At 39.3% G+C, this 23496-nt stretch overlaps 1 protein-coding gene and 1 pseudogene across 1 annotated transcript in view; one reads left to right on the top strand and one right to left on the bottom strand.

The window, feature by feature from the left end:
• CPE (carboxypeptidase E) overlaps positions 1-23496 on the bottom strand; it is a 121110-nt gene that overhangs the window by 76601 nt on the left and 21013 nt on the right.
• On the top strand, positions 17230-19522 carry LOC705476 (trifunctional enzyme subunit alpha, mitochondrial pseudogene; annotated as a pseudogene).

The raw sequence follows: 23496 nt of genomic DNA, 5'->3' as shown, positions 1-23496 counted from the left end.
TTTAGTACAATTTCCCAAGCTTATTTGCCCTTTTTTTAGTGTTCTGAGAACAGTTTGCAAAATGCTGACCTAGAAGTTAGTACTTCTTACAAAACTATTTTTAAAAACTGAAATAATTAATTAGGTTAAAAACAATAAAATTGAAACAATAGAGGAAAAGGCATTAAAATGGAATGCTATGCACCATTAACATTAGTTTAAAAATGGAAGAACATCATATAAGAGCACGAGCTATCCAGATTTGCCTTTCTGTTTGTGCAATTTGTGTTCTAAATCAGGATATGGTATTAAGTAGCATTATAAGATGGACGAAATTGTAAGCACCGTGTTTAACCTAAATCAAACTTTAAGTAAGCATTCTATAACTACAACTCCAATTGTCCTCTCCTGGGTGAAAATGTATACTATGCGAAGGTGGCAAGGAAACATCCTTACTGTAGGAGCAGGAAGGATGGGGGGTTGTGAGGCAAATGTAAGGGATTTTTTGGACAAACTTGGAGGAGAACAAGCAATTCACCAATCTGGGAGTGAGCCCTATCTCTGTCAGTAAGATACAGAAGACAAAAGTGACAAATGTCAAGTTCAGGAGGTGGAATAGAGGCAGAGGTTATGTGCTGACCAAACGTAGGAGAGATACCAAGATTTGGCCCCTTCTCTGCCCACTGGAGGACCAGGAGCTATGACCAGGCTATGGCCAGGCATGTAGGTCCTAAAAGTATACCTTTCAATACATGTGTTGTTTTTTACCTATAGAGCACAGCAACGAAGACTCCAAATCCTACTACAGAAGATGAGAAACTTACTACTGCACACTCAGTAGGTTTGTGCCTTGCTAATTGGATCAGCCTTAGGCAGTTAAAAGGAAGTAACTAATAATTAGGCAGAGCGTTAAGAAGTATAATTTTCCGCTATAATGCAGACCCAAATTGGGTTTTCTCACGACGTTAACAAATATATAGATCATAATGAAATTATTTCCTAAAACTAAATTACAACTCTAATTCTAAGTGTGATAAAAATTATATAAAATAGAGAAGTACAGGCCAATTTCCCTTATGAATATACATAGGAAAACCTAAATAAAATGTCAGAAAATAGAAATGTATTTTTTAAAAATCTGCTCCAAAAGTTTACTTTTAGTATCCTATAAACAAAAAATTATCTTAAATCAAAATGACATTTAATAAAACTAATTATTCCAAATGCTTAAAGTACCTAATCTGCAACTTCAGAAGAATGGTTATTTGAATGCTTGAATATGCATATGGTCACAGAAGTGTCATTCTCATTAAAATCAGGGAAAAAGACATACTATGTAACAGTGTACCAGAAATTCTGTACTATTCAATTCTGCATATGAATAAATTATGATATACAAACTTAAAAATGTAAAGTACTAACACTATATACAAATTATATAGTACACTCAGAAAAAAAAAAACATAAAAAATAAACTGGACATCACTTGTAAAATGGAGATGATAAAATAAATAACTAAATAAACAAACAAACTGGACAGTCATTAAAAATCAGAGTTCAGCTAAAAGGCCAAAAACAAAACACTTATATGAAAAATAAATAGTTGTTTTACCCCAACAATAACAAGTTAAAAATATAATGAAATAATTTATCCACAGGTGCAATAAAATGTTGTTTGCATAGGAATGACTATAATGAGAAATATATCACCAATATTAACATAACTGCTATCATTTCCTGAGAAACAAAAGATATAAAATATTCACTTTTTTTCAGATTTATACTTTGGTGCATTTTCATTCAGAATAAAAAAGAGAATGTTTATTAAGTGATAACATGATATGAAGACCATCTAGAAGACAAACTGGTGGGAATAACAAAGCAAAGAAAATCATTAAAGACATAAAATCTAAGAATAAGGGTGAGGATAATGCTAGCCCTTTGAGATATTAAGACGTAATCACACATATAAGGCTACAAAACTGAAAAAAAATTAGGTGGCAAACAATTATGTATGCATATATCCCAGAAATAAGTTATTATATTTTTTATTTTCATATTTGATGAAAAGACATTCTAAATCTATGTTTAAAAATATTACCCAGTGAAGAAGTTTGGTTCAGTTGGCTAGCAACGCTGGGCACGGTGGCTCACGCCTGTAATCCCAGCACTTTGGGAGGCCGAGGCGGGTGGATCAAGAGGTCAGCAGATCGAGACCATCCTGGCTAACACGGTGAAACCCCGTCTCTACTAAAAACACAAAAAAATTAGCTGGGCGTGGTGGCGGGTGCCTGTAGTCCCAGCTACTCGGGAGGCTGAGGCAGGAGAATGACGTGAACCCAGAAGGTGGAGTTTGCAGTGAGCGGAGAGCGCGCCACTGCACTCCAGCCTGGGTGACAGAGTGAGACTCCGTCTCAAAAAAGAAAAAAACAAACAACCCCATCAAAAAGTGGGCAAAGGATATGAACAGACATTTCTCAAAAGAAGACATTCATACAGCCAACAGACACATGAAAAAATGCTCATCATCACTGGCCATCAGAGAAATGCAAATCAAAACCACAATGAGATACCATCTCACACCAGTTAGAATGGCGATCATTAAAAAGTCAGGAAACAACAGGTGCTGGAGAGGATGTGGAGAAATAGGAACACTTTTACACTGTTGGTGGGATTGTAAACTAGTTCAACCATTGTGGAAAACAGTATGGCAATTCCTCAAGGATCTAGAACTAGAAATACCATTTGACCCAGCCATCCCATTACTGGGTATATACCCAAAGGATTATAAATTATGCTGCTATAAAGACACATGCACTCGTATGTTTATTGCAACACTATTCACAATAGCAAAGACTTGGAATCAACCCAAATGTCCATCAGTGACAGATTGGATTAAGAAAATGTGGCACATATACACCATGGAATACTATGCAGCCATCAAAAAGGATGAGTTTGTGTCCTTTGTAGGGACATGGATGCAGCTGGAAACCATCATTCTTAGCAATCTATCACAAGAACAGAAAACCAAACACCGCATGTTCTCACTCATAGGTGGGAACTGAACAATGAGATCACTTGGACTCAGGAAGGGGAACATCACACACAGGGGCCTGTCATGGGGAGGGGGGAGGGGGGAGGGATTGCATTGGGAGTTATACCTGATGTAAATGACAAGTTGATGGGTGCAGCACACCAACATGGCACAAGTATACATATGTAACAAACCTGCACGTTATGCACATGTACCCTACAACTTAAAGTATAATAAAAATAAATAAATAATTAAAAAAAAAAAAATTGGCTAGCAACTTGCAGAAAATAGTGTTTAGATTTTTAACTACCACCATACAATAAAGATTGGGTTGACTGGTTGGTTGATTGATTTTTGAAATGTTTGGTGTAGTAGTTCCCAACTGGAGATTTGAATCAGAATCTCCTCTAGAGCTTTCTTCAGGTGCATGTATGTGCCTGGGGACCATTCTTGGACAAGTGAAAAGAATAGGAGTCTAATGGACAATGTGCAAAACCCCTTCTGCCACTGAAAGACACAGAATTGAGTTCAAATCCTGACTCTGCTATTAGGTGTGTGACTTTAGGAAACTGAAACTTGGTTTTGATGATCTTACATTTCCCCAATTATGAGAATGAAAATAATAACTATTTTAAAACGTTATTTTGAGGATTAAATAAAATGACTTACATTAAGTACCTAGATTTCATGATTTTAATTCATTAAAAAATACACCGATACATGAGTTTGTTTCTCTGTCTGGAAAATCACATCTTTAAAAGTAAAACAAACTTCTATAATAAATTTAATTTTTTGCCTTCAGTTCTCAAGGGAAAAGGAGGAAGCATCACCACACACTCAGCTCCCAGCCTTTTACTTTACATATTTAAACTTAAAATGCAAAACTTAGTCTTGAGCAAGTGTGGCTAAAAACCTAAGAGAGAAACAACAAAAATAGAGAAGAATCCAACATATTCAGTTACTATTTCTTCTAAAGAAGGAGAATGGAGCATCGAATATTTCTTATGCATGAAATCAAGACATATTCAGGCACATAGAAGAAATGCTTTAGTGACCTAGAAAAGGGTTGTAAAAACCCTGGCTTATTTGATTACTCAAGTGGCACACCACCAGAAGACCACGGAGTAAGTAGTTCTGAATTAAAATTTAAGCACAGAAAACTAGGTCCCAAACTATCAAAAAATGATTCCCAATTCTAAATGTTCAACCACATCTATTTTAAAACATTTATAATTTTTTTTCAAATTCTCTCATACCATTCCAAATGATTAGTTTTGTCTGCTATATTTTCTCAACTTTCAAATTAAAATTCTTTGCTTTAAAGTTAGCATTGTGATTTGTCATTTTCTATATCCCATTCCAAAAAAACTCTCCAATGGAAAAAAATGTTTAGCACATTCATTCAGTTAGAAAATTATCATTGCTACCTTAGCAACCTATTAACATCCTTGGGAGAATTCTTTCTTACATCAAAAATGTGGAAAGAACAGATTTAATACAAATTCAACTGCTTTTATGCAAAAGAAAACACTTTTTATAATTTTGGTCACAATCTCTAAGTAAACAAAACTTCTCTTCTAATGGAATAACGCATCTCTCATTTCTATTATCCTGACACAAATACACACTTACTTAATATTCTGTTTCTGTACGATCACCCTTCCCTGTAATACTAGCGAAGAGTTTTAATTTTCCCCCAAAACCTCAAACTACAGATGGATAATTTTATAGACTTTGTGATTTTTAGCATAATCACTCCTCACTGAACACTTCCTGTCACCATCTGCCTCTTTTAAGGCCAAATAGGACTTTTCTTGGCTTGTTTATTTTTCTCCACAATCTGTTGTCTGACATTTTTCTCACCACCTTCCGGCCTTCTGTATTTTTGGATAGCTGCTCCAATCTGCACTCTTCCCACTCTTGTGTCTCCTGATTTTTCCAATGGGTCTTGAATGTCAATCAGTGGGCCGTTCTCATTCACCCAGAATGTGTTTGCTTTGCCACTGGCTGGTGACATTTGCGTTTTAAACAACACCCTAATTAAATTCCTGAGTCCATTATTCTGAATAACTACCTACATTCGTGTCATCTGTCTTAGAATAAAGACTTACAGGACAAAAAACTCTCAGTCCTCCTGTCAGAAATCAATTCCAAGAGTACGACATGAATTTGATCTTGAGGTCCTTCATAAGTTGCACTCAGTGAAATGCGCCCACACAGAACAAAAACAAAAAATGTAAGTCAGACTTTGTTAATACTGAACAGAAAATAACTAATGATTCTCAATTTTCTCATTCACTGTGAATTATTTATTAAGTACCCACCATGTTCCAGGCATGATTCCAGGGGCTGGAGATTTAATGTTTTTTTTTTTTTAAGACAGACAAAATATTAAAGTTGTAATAAAAGGAACTGAACTTAAGGCCCTAGACACTTTGGATGAGTAAAATGGTAAGGCTTCACATTTATTCTGATATGATCTACTTAACTTAGTGCTTTTTTCTACATCGCTTTCTCTGGGCTAAAATCATGATTCTAAATGAAATGCATTCTTTACCATCAAAAAAGACAAAGTTAATGATAACAAAAATTTACTACTAATAAATATTTGTGGAATGAATGAATGAATGAATGGCTGCCAGTTCTACTGTTTGTAGTTTTACAATCCTAAAGTCAATTATAACTCTCTGAGCCTATTTCCTCATCTGTAAAATAGAAGTATAATTCCTGCTTCATTACATTGTTGAATGAAAAGAGATCATCTCTGTGAAGCCTGGACTCTTAGAAACTGCTCTATAATGAATAGCTCTGTCTCCAAGTCAAAGGCAATTCAATAATATCAAGGGAATTATATTTAACTTAGTCCAAATATTTTTACATGGCTACACTTGACTTCTAGGAAATTTACTCATTTTTTTTAAAGTCTAAAATAAGGATAATTGGACAGTTTCCCAATTTTTATAACCATCAACATCCTGTCTGCTGGCATTCCTCCACCCCACTCACCCATTCCTTCTTCCGCCCCCTAATCCATTCCATATTATTTTCTAGTCTAAGAAAATGGCTCTTTCTTTCTTCCCCTAAGCCCAGTGGTTTATTTGCATCTTTTGTAAATAAACCTTCCAGCTTTCTAAATAAAACCTAACCCCAGTCCTGCAAGATTACAGTGAAGAAAGTATCTCATAGGATGAAGAGAAGCTGGAGGTCAGAATTCTCTTTTTTTCTGAATTCCATTCATTCACAGACTCATTCACACATTCGAAAATATTTTCTGAGTCCCCACTGTGTGCCAGGCACTGTCCAAGCTGATGAGAATACAGTGCTGAGAGAGACAGAGAAGGTCCCTGGTGCCACTGAGCTTATGGCATAACAGGATAAACAACTGCAAAACAGGTTGATGAGGAGGCATATGTGGGGCCACTGTACCATCTAGGACAAATCTATATAACCCAGGCTGGGTGAATCAAGAAGGCGGAGCCCCTACTGTGAAATCTAGTAATTGAGAAGAAGATAACCAGGCAATGAAGGGGAAGACCAGTCCAAGCAGAGGAAACGGCACGTGCAAAACCTGGCATGAGCAGAGTTTGGGGGCTCTGGAGATCAAGCAAGTCATGTTGAAGAGCCTGAACTGTCTACTGCATATTCTCCCTTTGCTGATTTCTATTGTGTTATCCTAAAGCCTTCAGCACCCTTTTGTGTAAGTGCCTCAGCCTGCCATGAGCTACACTACTGGAAATTTAAAACAATATTTTGTGTCTCCCCTAGGGGCCAGAGCATTAAGGGGAGCAGTGCCCCCACCCCTAGCTAGCCCAATAGTGGCAGTGGTCACCGCCCAGAACCCCTAGAGGGGCGGGTGAATGAATTAAGGGTAGGCAGAATCAGGGCCAGAGGCTCAGTGAAGACCCTCCCATGTATGTGCCTTCTCCCTCCATCGCCAAGCTTAGAAGATTGGGCGAAACTTTATTAAGGAGGCCACAAAGCTTCCCTACACCTTACTTCAGGGCAATGCCTTTGTCTCAGTTACTGTTAGGGTTGAGTTGGCACAGGAGTAGGGAAGTAGCTGAGCTGGCCGGGGAGTGCAGGTGGGAAGATTCCTTGTGTAGTCTAGGTCTTAAGTTTTTAAAAAAAGTTAATGCCATGCCTAGAACTGCAGAACCCAAGGCCAGCTTCTAATTCCCTGTTTTATAGTTAGTGTTTACCTCTGGGGGATCTAGATCCTAAAGAAAACTAAACTAAACAAACAAAAAAAATCTGTGTCATTCTTGGACTGCACACAAAAACATACATTCATTCTCCCGTATTACCTAAAAAGAAGACACAGGATTTCTATATATGTGACAAATATATATATGCACTATAACTGTGTACTACACAAATATGTACTGTATGTATGTAATATATGTACTGTATATACTATATATGTACTAGACAAACATAAATATGCTATATATGTGACAAATATAACGTAACACATCACTATAGAAATGTATTTGTATTAATTTTGATCTCTATATTTCTACATCATTTAAATTATACACTTGAGCTACAAAATAATTAGGTGAATAGGTGAAGTAATTAGAGAATAAAAGCGAGACATGGAATATATAAGTGTTTACCAAAAAGCTTTTACTCACAGTGAAAATTTAAGTATTAGTCATTATTAATTGTCCCAAAGCATATTTTAAAGGAAAATAATACTAAGAAAATATTAAAGATTGTGGTGGCACCTCCTCTGAGCAGGAGGAGCTGCTTTCATTTTGCTGTATTTAATCCAAATGATAAAAGAATTTAATAAAATTACCCTCTAGGTAGCAGTAGTTTTAAAAAACAAACCAAATCCGTTCTGACACAGTAGCTCTCCAGAGAATAACAGTAGATCCTACAAAGACACTCGCCTCATCTGCTGCCCCCATATAGAGAGAAACAGATTAACTCAATGCCATGGAATCCTGGAAAGATCATTCTCCAAAGGTTTTTCCACCAATCAGAAGGTCGGTGATCTAGAGATATTTTGGGGACCGGCACTATTAACATTTTCATTAATTATATCTATTTATGATTTGTCAGCAGCAAGGCTAAGGATGAGATAAATTAAAGATTCAAAACCAATGTCTTATTCAAACATACTCATTTGGAATTAATTTATAATAATGAGGTGATTATGAGAAAACTCATTCATCTAGTGCTAATTTTTTTTTTTTTAAATAATGGCTGTTTTTCCAATCTGGCATTTTGTAATATCACTAAAGTTCACTTCAAAATGCAAATATATTCTAAGACAATAACCAGCTGCCCCTGCAGTCATGTGAGGTGGCACTTCTCAAGCTCAATTTGGTTTCTGGATGCATTCCTCTAAATTATTTTATATATACACTGTAAATAAGTACATATGTGTATATATGTAAATATATATGTGTGTGTGTATGTGTGTATATATATATTACTTTATCTCTATATCTACATTATCCAGGATACTTTGGCACAACATTTCTTAAGTCAAATTGTGTAGGCCAGTGAATATTCATCAAACTACCTTACAGATGGAGCCAAGTGGCCTACAAGAGAATACTGCTAAGGCTGTTAACACATAGAATTTATGCAAGAGAATATTCTAAGCTTCCTGATTGCATCACTGTTTTAATTTTTTCTTACATTAAAAACCATGCTTAGAATCCTAACAAATTTTATTTTTCAAACATTTGAATTTAAGGTGTGTACAAGTATACTCTGACTCTATAAACTTACCCTTCTTTAAAGCGGATCATCCTATTCATCATAAGATTATTAAAAATGTATACCTTTGTTTTTATTTGCCATAAAAAAACTTTCTTTGGAATAAGATAGATTTTTATTCAAAGAGGCAGAACTGTTTTCAAGATAAATCCAATCTGATCAATCTGACAGATTAAGACTCTTTTCAATAGTAATTCCTCAAATTATTTAAATAATTTATGAAACAGTAAAGGCTTAAAAGCCTTAAAAGTTCTAGACCCTTCATGGATTTTATTTTTGGTATATTATTGCAGGAAAATACATATAAATCTTTTGAGAAAAATGACAAAACCAAGAATTTTTTCCCCAGTATGCTATAAGTGAGCTCAGTAAATGTTTCAAAGTGAACGATTTTTCTTGTCCATATTAAAATAGAATACTCCTCAAATGCTATTAATAATTTAACTTAGAATAGAATCATAAATATGCATGAATGGAAGATCACTTCCTCTATCCCCATGCTCAGAAGACCTTTGACTAAGCATTTCCACAAAGATAAACAGCTGCCCAATTATCAGGTATCTCCAGGTACGTCGATGCCAGAGGCTCTGAGAAAAAGAACAGGCTTACGTGACATCTTTTGTGACCTCTTGAGCTGTGTTGGTTGTCCCCTCCTCTGTGTTCCTGTGCATGCCTGTAACATAACTCCTAGCATGTGCCTTAATTATCTATTTACACATCAGTTTCTCACACAAAAGTTTCCAAGGCACTTTAGTGATCCTTGCTTTTTATTTGAGAAAGTAAGCTCAGAAAAGTTAAGTAACTTGCCTGAAGCCTCAAAGGTAGTACGTGATAAAGCCAGAATTCAACTAAGAGCTATCTGAGTCCAAAGCCCCTCGAATTCTCCATCATACTATGTTTCTGCCTCAAATATGGCATCACTCCTAATGAAGCTGGTGTCCAAAATATGCCTGCTAATTGACTACATGTGTGAATGCCTTACATGTACGAATGCCTTACATGTACATGTTCTGGGTCACCATGCTGGGTACTGGAGAGAACTGTGCGAACAAGATTCCCGTTCTCTCTTCCCCAATTCTTCGCTTCAGACCCAGCATCACATGGTTTCCGGGCCCGTGGACTCAGGGAAAGTGGGGCTGGACATGCAATTACAACACACTGTAGAGACACGGCATCAAGGTAGAGATTTAAAAGAACGGACAAGAATAGCCACTTAAGAAGGTTAGAGTAAGGCCGGGCGCAGTGGCTCAAGCCTGTAATCCCAGCACTTTGGGAGGCCGAGACGGGCGGATCACGAGGTCAGGAGATCGAGACCATCCTGGCTAACACAGTGAAACCCCGTCTCTACTAAAAAATACAAAAACTAGCCGGGCGAGGTGGCGGACGCCTGTAGTCCCAGCTACTCGGGAGGCTGAGGCAGGAGAATGGCGGGAACCCGGGAGGCGGAGCTTGCAGTGAGCTGAGATCCGGCCACTGCACTCCAGAGCGAGACTCCGTCTCAAAAAAAAAAAAGGTTAGAGTAAGAAGGAAGAGGGGGAGAAAAGAATGTTGAGGCCGGTGAACCGGCATATACAACATGTGAGAGACAAGAAAGAGATGCTTTGTTAAAATGAGAAAAGCCCTGTAGAGCTAGGGCTCAGAGAGTGCCAGTGTGACGCTGCAGAGGTATGCAGGGACCTGGCCAGAAGAACCTGAAGCGCATGCTGAGAAGTCTAGGTTTGATCCTAGGTGGAACAGTGAGCAACTGCACGGAGTGAAGCAGAGGAACATTACAGACCTTGTGTTTGAGAAAATCACTGGTTATAACGGTGCAAAAAGAAATGGAGTGCATGGCTGATTAGAGGCTGGGAAGCCAATGATTGAAGCATTGAAGAGGTGAAGACTATGACTCTAGAACTTCTTCCCAGCATACGAATTTAAATAGATCACTGTTTAATTTTTGAACATGTTCATATTTTTTAAATGTGAATAAACATACCTTTCCCACCTCCCTCAGAGGGTTAGTTTTTAAGATAAGGTGCACAGTGGCAATGCCGCCTGCCTGAGACAGGACTGTGTGGTGTTAAGAGCACAGGCTCTGGAATGAGAGTCTGGATTTCAAACCTTACTCCCCCATTCCTGACCATGAAAACTCTGAGCAAGTAACACAACTCTTCTGTGCCTCAGTTTCCTAATCTGTAAAATAGAGATAATAATGGTAACTGATTCATAGGCTTTATTGAGAGGACTTAATAAAATAATGCCTGTTTTATTTATTGTCTTATTTCCAGCATCTAGAATTTTTCCTGGTATGTAGTAAGTGCTTACTAATATTAGTATTTATTTGAAAAGTATAAAGGATTATGTAATTGTAAGGTGTCAACATAACTAAAAAAGGTATTTAACGTCTACAATTTTCCCACCACCAAAAAAAAAATCATATTTTTAAAAATCCACAATCCCTCAAGAACATATCTGTTCTTATAAACATGAAGGTAAGTTTGCAACTTTCTCTTTTGTTTCGTCCTCAACTTTTCCATGCTGTGCTTTATCCTTTCAAACAAAACCTCTTCTGTTTAACACATTTGTAAACCCCAACTTTCAGGCTGGCTGGGGCCCAAATGCCTTCTAAACATCACTGAATCCTGCTCTGCCCGTAGACAGAGGCTGTTCCAGTGTACAAGTTGTGCTTGGGTATAGCTTGGCACATTTGAAAGACCAAAATAGTTACCAATAGTTACAAAAATTATGGTTCTCTCGTGGAAGGAAAGCACTGTCATTTTAAAGAGATGCTTTCCTCCTCCTGGAGGAATGTAGAGACTCTCTGGCCCCCACTACCCTTCTCCCCATTCCTTCCGGTCCAAGGTTTTCTCCTCCATCACCAGCCGCAGGCGTAGTGCTTCAATGGGCAGAACCAGAATCCACTGAACGACTTACCATACACAGTAACAAGAGCATACTTTTCACCTTTGAATTTTTGTATTTTTTTATTGCATTAATCATTTGATCAGATAAAGCAGATCTGTTTGCCATGTGCCCTACATTCTACAGGTGTTGAGGTCTCCATGAGAAAACTCCCTCAAGCGCATCACAGGGTTTCCATGTGAGCTATGACAAATTAGAAATCAAGTGGCCATACTTAAAAGGGAGGCAAAGCTGGTTTCCATCTTTACTCAGTGGAGAGTGAAAAGGAGAAGAAGCATTCATTGATAAAGGCTATTCCTGGCCAATTATTTAGCAACTGGTATGACACTGATTTACCAACTGTCTAGAATGTCAAGTGTACCTACCAGGTGGTAACTGTGAGCTCTGTAGAATGACATAAACTAAACAAAACAAGGGATCAGGGAAGGAGGAAGGGCAACGAGTAGGAGGGAAAAAGAAAGAAAGAGGGATGGAGGGCAGGAGGATTGGGAAAAAAAAAGTTGTATAGCTTAGTTTGACCAAAAGTCAATTTTTAAATAAACAAGTACTAATAGCACCTCTCTTATGCAACTAAAAAAGCTCCCTTTCCAACAATACCTTTTTGTTTTAATTAATGCTTTCTTTCCACAGAGAAGAAAAAAAGGAAAAAATATTCCCTCTGGAGAGGAGAAAGAGGCCAACTATCAGAGACAATGAGCTAGATTTCTATCTTAAGTCATACTGTGCTCAAGACCCTCTAGGTAATTTTGAAATAATCACTTCCCTATTTCCTTTAGCACTGGAAAGACTATGTAAATGTCCTCCATTCAGCATGCTCTCTGGTCTTGGATTTATCTACTAACATAGTCGTGAAATTACCTTTGACATCCCCTGAAACCTGGCTTTCTGCTAGATTGCCATCCTTCATCCTCAGATCCTGAAACATCCATAGAAAGGGAACCCCAAAGTGCAAGTGCACACACAACCACGCACACATAAACACACCCACACACACACAAACACACACACACAAACACACACACACACAAACATATACACAAACACACACACATACACACACACACACGAACACACACACACACACACACACACACAGCCTTTCTGCCTTCCTAAATCTAAAAGGTATAGCAGCACCATAAATTAAAAGAAAAGAAAATTAATTTTGAGCAAAATTTTCTCATTCTCTAATCTAATATCAGATTTCAGTTAGATAATTAATATTTAAAATATCTTCGAATACATTATTCTACCTTCCATTTGAGGAAAGCAACAAATGTATACACAAATATGGTCCCCTTCCCTTTGTAACATTTCTTTTCTTTCCATTTTTTAATAGCTGCAAACTTACAGGACTTCTGTCTCTTAAATCAAGTATTACTAAATTTCTATTTCGGCACCTTCTGGGATGACAAGATTCCAAATATGTAATAAAAATAAATTGCCATTAATAGCTAGGTCTTTGGCAGAGGTACTGGCCTGTTTTGTTTACTTACCCAGTGCCAGTGTGATTTTCTACTTTGGGCACAGCTGTGAACAAGACTATTAATAATCAGGCTTCATCAAAAAAGGAGTCAGTTCCTAGCTCTGTAATTCAATCATGTTTTTAACCTTTTACAAATCGAAGTTGTTCTGAGTGAGTTGTTCACATAGTTCAAGATTGACCTATTAAAATCTCTGATTTTTTTCAGTCTCCCTCTGCCACCCAGGTTACAGGGCAGTGGCCTGATCTTGACTCACTGCAAACTGTGCCTCCCGGGTTCCATCGATTCTCCTGCCTCAGCCTCCCGAGTAGCTGGGACTACAGGCACCTGCCACCACACCTGGCTAATTTTTGTATTTTTAGTAGAGAAAGGGGTTTCACCACGTTGGCCATGCTGGTCTCAAACTCCTGACCTCAGGTGATCCACCCACCTTGGCCTCCCAAAGTGCTGGGATCATACGTGTGAGCCACTGTACCTGGCCTCTGTTTTTTTGTTTGTTGGTTTGTGGTTTTGTTTTTTTTTAAAACCTGTGTGGTTTATAAATAAAACTACTTCAGAAAGAGGGCGACTGGCACACAATCCTGAGAGCCTGTAAACCCCGTCAACACTAGGCCGGCAAGGAAATGTTACAGAATTCAACAAGATGAAGGGTCCTCCTGAATGAGCACAAAGTAAGTATAAATAAAGTATAGTATAAAATAATTTAATAAAGACTGGCTCATCCTAGTTTGTTCCAGGATAAGGTCACCACAGTATTTCACAGTTTCTTAGAAAAGCATTGATATACTGCTATTTTTGATCTTTTCTTTATCAAGATTTCATTTGTACACTGAAAGACTCAGAGTTTAAAAAAAAAGTCATCAAGTTAAATCCATTATTTATTTTAGTCTCTCTCACAAGTGGCATCGATTTACTGAACCCTGACTGTGGGATATAAGCATGAGTGGAGAACGGGCGCCGTGGCTCAGCCTGTAATCCCAGCACTTCAGGAGGCTGAGGCGGGTGGATCACTTGAGGCCAAGAGTTCGAGACCAGCCAGGCCAACATGGTGAAACCCTGGCTAAATACAAAAATTAGCCAGGCATAGTAGCACACACCTAAAATCCTAGCTACTGGGGAGACTGAGACACAAGAATCACTTGAACCCTGGAGGCAGAGGTTGCAGTGAGCCGAGATCACACCATTGCACTCCAGCTGGGCAACACAGGGAGACTGCGTGGGTGAAAAATTTTAACCAGCCTCACTCCCATTACTTTCCTGCATTCAGTGTCATAATCTGACACTTAAGTGCTCTCTCTGCATGTCCCACATCAACCATTCTGGAACCACCACCCACTCCACTATATACTTGCTTATGTGCTCGAGAGCTTAGCTGCTCTAGGCATACTTGTGACCAAACAAATGTTAAGAGAGACAGTTGCTGTCTGATTTCACCAGACGGAGGTAAATGCTTGAGATTATCCATAAACGAATCCATTCCATAATGTCTCCTGCAGAAACTTTTTTTAATATTCGAATCAAAATTACTGTTGTCTTCCTCTATGCACACTTAGCCCTTTGTCACTACTATTGACTTTATATTATTCTCTCTGTGTCTCCCCCCACCCCAAATGAAGACTCTTCGAGTATCAGGAACATAGGGGAACCATCACAGTGCATTATGATGGCTCTCAAAGTGTGGCCCCTGAACCAGTGGCATCAGAATCCCTGAGAACTTGTCAGAAAAGCAAAATTTCAGGCCCTGCCTCAGACCTACTGAATCAAACTCTAGGGGTGGGACCCCAGCAACCAGTGTTTTAACAAGCCCTACAGGTGATCCTGACGCAGGCTCAAAATTGAGAACCACTGGTATATTGAAATAAGTATGGGTTTTGGAAGCAGATAACCTAAGGCTTTTAAATTCCTACTGTGCCCCTTATTAGCCAATGACATTAATCAAGTAGTTTGCTATCTTTGAGTTGCCTCTACTCACTTATGAAATTCATGACTTATGAAAATATGCTTGGGGTGGATGCTTTTTTAAATAACAGTCTTTTCAGTAAGTTGTGCTGGGGCAATGGGATACCCACCTGCAAAAGAAGGAAAATGGACCCTCTCTACCTATCCGATAAAAAAGTTAACTCAAAAATGGATCAAAGATTTAAATGTGAGAGTTAAAGCTATAACACTCTTAGAAGAAAACATAGGTGTAAATCTTTGTGACCTTAAATTAGGCAATGGTTTTTTAGATATGACACAAAGAGCACAAGAAACACAAGAAAAATACATAAATTGGACCACATCAAAATGTAAAACTTCTGTACTTGAAAGGACACTATCAAGAAAATAAGAAGACAACCCACAGAATGGGAGAACATTTTTGCAAATCGTGTATCTGATAAGGGACTTGGTTCCAGGATACATAGGGAGCTCTTACAACTCAACAATAATAAGAAAAATTGCCCAATTTAAAATGGATAGCCCCAGGTGCAGTGCCACATGCCTGTTGTCTCAGCTACTTGGGAGGCTGAGGTGAGAGGATCCCCGGAGCCCAGGAGTTTGAGACACAGCAGAACTCTGCCTCTTAAAAATAAAAAAAAGTTGGGTCGGGCACAGTGGCTCACGCCTGTAATCCCAACATTTTGGGAGGCTGAGGCGGGTGGATCTCCCGAGGTCAGGAGTTCAAGACCAGCCTGGCCAACATGGTAAAACCCCATCTCCACTAAAAAATAAAAAAATAAAAAATTAGCCAGGCATGGTGGCAGGTAACTGTAATCCCAGCTACTCAGGAGGCTGAGGCAGAGAACTGCTTGAACCTGGGAGGTGGAGGTTGCAGTGAGCCAAGATCACGCCACTGCACTCCAGCCTGGGCAACAGAATGAGACTCCATCTCAAAAAAAAAGAAAAGAAAAGAAAAAATTGGAGCCCGGCATGATGCTTGTAATCCCAGCAATCCACTTGAGTTACTTGGGAGGCTGAAGTGGGAGAATCCCTTGAGCCTGGGAATTCGAGACCAGCCTGGGCAACATAGCCAGACCCCATCTCAAAAAAAAAAAAAAAAAAAAAGACTGGAAGTGTCTCCAGAGAAGATATATATATGGTCAATAAGCACATTAAAAGATGCTTAATATCATTAGCCATCAGGGAAATGCAAATCAAAACAACATTAAAATATCACCTCACACCCAGTAGAATGGCTATAATCAAAACGACAGCAAAAAACAAGTTGGCGAGGATATAGAGAAATTGGAGCCTTCGTACACTGCCAATGGGAATGTAAACGGTGCAGCCATTCTGGAAAACAGTCTGGCAGTCCCTGAAAATATTAAACAAAGAATTGCAATATGACCCAGCAATTCCACTGCTAGGTACATACCCAAAAGAAATAAAAACACATACCCACATAAAAACTTGCACATGAGTGCCATAGCAGCCTTGTTCATGATAGTCAAAAAATGGAAACAACCCAGATGTCTATCAACGGATGAATGGAAAAACGAAATATGGTAAATCCACATAATGGAGTACTAATACATGCTACAACATGGGTGAGCCTTGAAAGCACTATGCTAAGTTAAAGGGGTCAGCCACAAAAGACCACATATTGCACAATTTGATGTATATGAAATGTCTAGAATAAGCAAATCTATGGAGACAAAAAGTAGATTAGTCTGGTTGCCTAGAGTTGTTGGAGCAGGATTGGGAGGAAATGGGAAAATGAGGAGTAACTGCTAACGGGTATGGGGTTCTTTCTGAGGTGATGATATAAATGTTCTACAATTGTGGGGATGGCTGCACAACACTGTGGATATACTATAAACCATTGAATTTTACTTTTAATTGTGTGAACTATTTGGTATGTGAATTCTATCTCAATAAAGCTGCAACTAAATAAAATGACCACAAAGATTTTCAGCCATTAAATATTAAAATATTTAATAAAAGAGGCAAGTTTTAGGAGGGAGCTTAAGAACAGTACAACTCTGAAATCTGAGGAAAAAACTCTGAAGTCAGTTCATTTGTATTCTCCTTGGTTATGATAAATCAAAAAAGCCAATACAGAAGGTAAGAATGAAATTAAAGAGAAGCGCTCTCCACTGCCGTTCTCTTCAGCTCAACATGGTGGCCTACCGGGCGACTGGCAGCCTCAGCCACTTCTCTGCCTTCAGGATCCCCCGCTCCCGAGGTTATGTATGCCACAACTTTACAGGGTCTTCTGCTTTGCTGACCACAACCCATATTAACTATGGAATCAAAGGGGATGTGGCAGTTATTTGAATTAACTCTCCCCATTCAAAGGTAAAAACACTGAATAAACAAAGAGCTGCATTCAGAGTTCACAGAAGTTATGGATGAAATCTGGGCTAGTGATCAAATCAGAAGTGTCATCCTTATCTCATCAAAGCCAGGCTGCTTTACTGTAGGTGCTGATATCAACATGTTAGCCACTTGCAAGACCCCTCAAGAAGTAACACAGATATCACAAGAAGCACCGAGAACATTTGAGAAATTGAAAAGTCCACAAAGCCTGTTGTGACTGCCATCAGTGGATCCTGCCTGGGAGGAGAACTTGAGTTTGCCATTTTATGCCAATACAGAATAGCAACAAAAGACAGAAAAACAGTATTAGGTGCTCCTGAAGTCTCGCTGGGGATCTTACCAGGCGCAGGAGGTGCACAAAGGCTGCCCAAAATGGTGGGTGTGCCTGCTGCTTTTGACATGATGCTGACTGGTAGAAACATTCATGCAGACAGGGCAAAGAAAATGGGACTTGTTGACCAATTGGTGGAATCCCTGGGACCAGGACTAAAACTTCCAGAGGAACAGAAAATCAAATACCTAGAAGAAGTCACAATTACTTTTGCCAAAGGACTAGCTGATAAGATCTCTCCAAAGAGAGACAAGGGATTGGTGGAAAAATTGACAGTGTATGCCATAACTATTCCATTTGTCAGGCAGCAAATTTACAAAACAAGTGGAAGAAAATGTGTGAAAGCAGACTAAAGGGCTTTATCCTGCACCTCTGAAAATAATTGATATGGTAAAGACTAGAATTGAGCAAGGAAGTGATGCTGGTTATCTCTCTGAATCTCAGAAATTTGGAGAGCTTGTAATGACCAAAGAATCAAAGGCCTTGATGGGACTCTACCATGGTCAGGTCTTGTGCAAGAAGAATACATCTGGAGCTCCACAGAAGGAAGTTAAGCATCTGGCTATTCTTGGTGCAGGGATGATGGAAGCAGGCATCACCCAAGTCTCCATGGATAAGGGGCTAAAGACTATACTTAAAGATGCCACACTCACTGAGCTAGGCCGAGGACAGCAACAAGTGTTCAAAGGACTGACTGACAAAGTGAAGAAGAAAGCTCTAACATCATTTGAAAGGGATTCCATCGTCAGCAACTTGACTGGGCAGTTTGATTACCATGGATTTTAAAAAGACCAACATGGTGATGGACACTGTGTTTGAGGACCTTAGTTTTAAGCACAGAGTGCTAAAGGAAGTAGAAGCGGTGACTCTAGATCACTGTGTCTTTGCCAGTAACATATCTGCTCTCCCAATCAGTGAAATTACCGCTATCAGCAAAAGACCTGAGAAGGTGATTGGCAAGCACTACTTCTCTCCTGCGGACAAGAGGCAGCTGCTGGAGATGATCACAACCGGGAAGACTTCCAAAGACACCAGTGCCTCAGCTGTAGCAGTCCGTCTCAAGCAGGGGAAGGTCATCATTGTGGTTAAGGATGGACCTGGCTTCTATACCACCAGGTGTCTTGCACCCATGATGTCTGAAGTCATCCGAATCCTCCAGGAAGGAGTTGACCCGAAGAAGCTGGATTCCCTGACCACAAGCCTTGGCTTTCCTATGGTTGCTGCCACACTGGTGGATGAAGTTGGTGTGGATGTAGCGAAACATGTGGCGAAAGATCTGGGCAAAGCCTTTGGGGAGCAGTGTGGAGGTGGAAACCCAGAACTGCTGACACAGATGGTGTCCAAGGGCTTTCCAGGTCACAAGTCTGGGTAGGGCTTTTCCATCTGTCAGGAGGGTGTGAAGAGTAAGAATTTGAATTCTGACATGGACAGTATTTTAGCAAGTCTGAAGATGCCTCCTAAGTCTGAAGTCTCCTCAGATGAAGACATCCAGTTCTGCCTAGTGACAAGATTAGTGAGTAAGGCAGTCATGTGCCTGCAAGAGGGGACCTTGGTCATACCTGCAGAGGGAGACACTGGAGCCATCTTTGGGCTCAGCTTCCACCTTGTCTTGGAGGGCCCTTCCGCTTTGTGCATCTGTATGGCACCCAGAAGATAGTGGACGGGCTCAAGAGGTATGAAGCTGCCTATGGAAAAGAGTTCACCCCATGCCAGCTGCTAGTTGACCACACTAACAGCCCTAACAAGAAGTGTTACCAGTGAGCAGGCCTCACGCCTCACTCAGTCAGTGCACTAACCCCAGCTTCCGGCAGAGGTGGTTCTCCACCAGAGTGGCGTCTAGATTTATCAGAGTTACGAGAAAGAAGACAAACTCCGGCATTGGGTTTGCTCCCTGATTCAAGTGCCTTCAGCCAAGATCATCTCTCCCTCCTGGTGAAGTCCGACTGTGAACTAGAGTTAGCACTTCCTAGTGGAAGGTGGAAGCCCCTGTGCTCATTGTATAAGCCCTGAGGCCTAGAGTGGCAGCCAAGAGCCGTCTGGAGCCATCTCTCTCCCTGTTCCTCCCAGGAAGCCAGGGTGGCCAGGGGTGGCGAGGGCAATTCTGCACCCAGCCAAACATATAACAATAAAAACCAAACTCTGTTAAAAAAAAAAAAAAAAGAATGAAATTAAAACCATGAATTACAACAGGCTTTCAACATCCTCTTTTTATGTTGTTAGCAAGCCAGAAAACACATTCCCCATGGCATATGTTACAATTTAAATTTCGTTCAACAATTAAATCATTGTCACATTAATAGTGGTAGTAGGATTTTAGAGCTGGAGCCCCAATGATTATCTATTCTAACTTCCAGATTTTACAAAAATAGACTGCTCTAACATTTTTCATACAACTCCACACAGCTTCCCCATCAGTGTGCAGATGTTAATTTTTGCTTAACGTAATTCTAATAAACTGTTTTCTGGCACATGTGTTTCAGCCTCAAAAATATGATTTTTTAAAAAATTTCTTTCACTGTCTTTTCATATTTAGTTAACATAAGCCTTTCTTTGTTTCAATGAGAGGTAGTGATGCTTTCCTTTGTGATACACACATCATAAAACAGTCGCCTTCAGCTTTTGTTTTTTAATAGCTTGCTTACATAAGTTTTACAGAGCTATGAAAGAATCAAATAGCAATCAAAATATTCTTCATAATCATCATCAATTTCTAGTTGATTCCCAGTGTTAACTTTTTCAATCTGAGTTCAAAATTTGGTGTGCCTGCATTTTAATTCAGGTCCAGATATTTCCCAGTGTTCGATTGTTTCAAATCCAGAAAAAGAGAAGAAGAGTCTGGCATTTTACATTCCAGATTTCAAAACAACTATTTCCAAAGAAAAAATACCTTAAAATATTTTTTAAAAACAAAGGTAGTTTTCTCATTTCTGTTTTCTACTTGCCACATTCTTCAGGTTTTCGTATTGACTCCTCTTCGGGGGAAGAGTAAATCTTTTTGTGACATATTTGTCACAAAAAGTGTATATTTTAATTTACATGGTGCATTGGGCCATTTTTGCATTACTATAAAGAAATATTGGTGACTGAGTAATTTACAAAGAAAAGAAGTTTAATTGGCTCACGGTTCTGCAGGCTGTACAAGAACGATGCTGGCATCTACTTGGCTTCTGGGGAGGCCTCAGGGAGCTCTCACTCATGGTAGAAGCAGAAGCTTGCACGTTACATGGAGAGAAAGGTAGTAAGGCGGGGGAGGTGCCACACACTTAATCAGATCTCGTGAGAACTCACACCAGGGGATGGCGTCAAGTCATTCATGAGGAGTCTGCCCCCCATGATCCACATACCTCCCGACAGGACCCATCTCCAACACTGGGCATTACATGTTAACATGAGATTTGTTCAGGGACAGATATCCAAACTATTTCACAAGGTGTCATGTAACAGGCCAGAATCACTAGAAACACCAACATCCTTTAAGACTGAATTATGCATCTCAATAATTCTATGTAACTATAAGAATAATATAGGTTATAAATGGGACCCAGTTATTTACAAAATTCATTCAAAGATCTGAAGAGGTGAATGATCATCTAAGCAAATACCAGAGAATCAGGCTGAAAATGTTGGCCACTATTATTATTAGCACATTTTCCTTCTCTTTCACAAATAAAAATGGTACAAAACAGTAGTGGCTTCTTGATCCACAAAGAAGCGTTATTACATCTTTATTAAATCTATCTTTTGATGGAAATATTTTATAACCTTCTGAAGAAAGAACTGACATAAAAATAAAATAATCTGTCCATTTATCACCTTTCCCTAATTAGCCTTTCCTCTTCATTCCATTGTCACCACACTCTTCCAGGTCCTTATCAAATTACACCAGTATTACTCTATCAGCTTTTTGCCCAGGCTCCCAGCCCCTACTTTGACAACATCTGGCTTAATATTAAAATAACTAATTTTACTACAACACCACTTTCCACAGAATCATTCTATGCCTACAAGACTGCAGAAGCCCCGTAACCCACCATTGTGTCTAAATTCCTCTGTCCAGCTTTCAAGGCTTCATATATTGTGATATCACCCAATCTTTCCAAAAGTATTTCATGTTCCCCGGCACATAAACCCTCCCCCACTCAGGAAGGCAGATGTTCCACAAGACAAGAAACAATGGGAGGAGAATATGGTTTGGGAAATAATAATACTTTCTGTTATTCATTAAGTGTATGTTGTGTGCCATGAATTGTGCCCAGCACATTACATGCGCTATTTCATTTTACCCACACGTAAACCTTACGTGACAGGTTTCATGATTTTACGGAGTGGAAGCTGAGCCACACAGAGACTTTCTTCTTTGAGGCCGTTAAGCTATTAAATGGCAGAGCCGGCAGCCTTGTGTCTCACTCCAATGCTCAAGTTCTTGTCCACATGTTGAGCAGCACTTATAATAAAGGTGTATGAGGCAGGTGGATGTGCAAATCTGAAGCTCAGTGGGGAGAAACAAGGGTTATATTTTTCCATCACTGGCTTCTAGGTAACTGCACCTGTTGTTATGAGTGAGCTTGTCTTACGGAAAAGGTGTGTAACGAAGAGAAGAAACCAAGAACAGAACTCTAAACAATGGCACCACTTTCAGAGTGGACAGAAAAGAAGGCCCCAGAAAAGACTGAGAAGGTGTCAGGAGAACCGGAAGAGCTATCCAGTACAAATCAAAAGTGGGGTTTCAAGTCACAATAAAGGGGAGTAGTCAGCTGTATAAAGAAAAAAAAATCAAATAAGGTCAAGTAAGATAAAGACTGAAAACTGTTCATTAGAACTGGTGGTGAAGAGCTGGGATAACTCATAACTTATTATCCAAACCAGGACAGTTTTGAGGGTGAAAGAGGGCTCTATTAACAAATACCACAGCAACACTGAATATGGTGGAAACCAAGACATAAGGTCACCCTATTAAGAAATCAGTAGTGGCCCTTTGTGAGAACCATATGAAGAGAGTAATGCAGTGACCACCACAATGATGTGAGTTCAGGAATGAATGTGTGTTGAAAATAGCATGTAATCTTTCAAAAAACTTAGTTTATTCCTTCTTTACTCCCACTGCTTCACTTGACTAGCCTTTAGAAAAAGAAAGGCTTGGTGTGATGAATGGGTGAGAGAAAAGGTGAGTGTTAGAGGTGAAACTGCCCTTCACTTACTCCTTATCCATTTGTTTGACTTCTTCCTCTTGACTCTACTGAAACTACTTCCCCAAATGTCCCCAGTGACTTCCAACCAGTGCTGGGAGTGAGTGACCTTTACTGTATCCTCTGCTTCATTAACTTCCACAGCATTTGGCATCGCCATATGCCCCCAGTCCTATCTTGAGACTACAGCTCTGAATCATACCTACTGTCTCTCTTTCTCTGACTACATCTCTCTCTCTCTTTTGCTCATTTAATCTTAAAAATGGTGTGTTCTAAGTTTCTGCCTGATACACTTTCTCTCCATCTCTCTGCTCTCTTCTTGCTCATTTAATATTAAAAATGTTGGTGTGTTCTAAGTTTCTGCCTGATACACTTTCTCTCCTTTGTCTATTCTCCCTCCCTCAGTTATCTCATCCATAATCACCATTTTCACCCTCACCAGTCATGCAAATGACACCTAAATCTTTTTCTCTGTCCTCAAATTCTGCCATGAAATGATTTTCATTTCAAACTGATGACCATATATCTCTCTCCAGATAGTTGGGCCGC

The sequence above is a fragment of the Macaca mulatta genome, chromosome 5 (assembly GCF_049350105.2).
Source record: "Macaca mulatta isolate MMU2019108-1 chromosome 5, T2T-MMU8v2.0, whole genome shotgun sequence".
NCBI lineage: Eukaryota > Metazoa > Chordata > Mammalia > Primates > Cercopithecidae > Macaca > Macaca mulatta.
The sequence above is the reverse complement of the archived record's forward strand: the minus strand, read 5'-3'. Positions and strand labels throughout refer to the sequence as shown.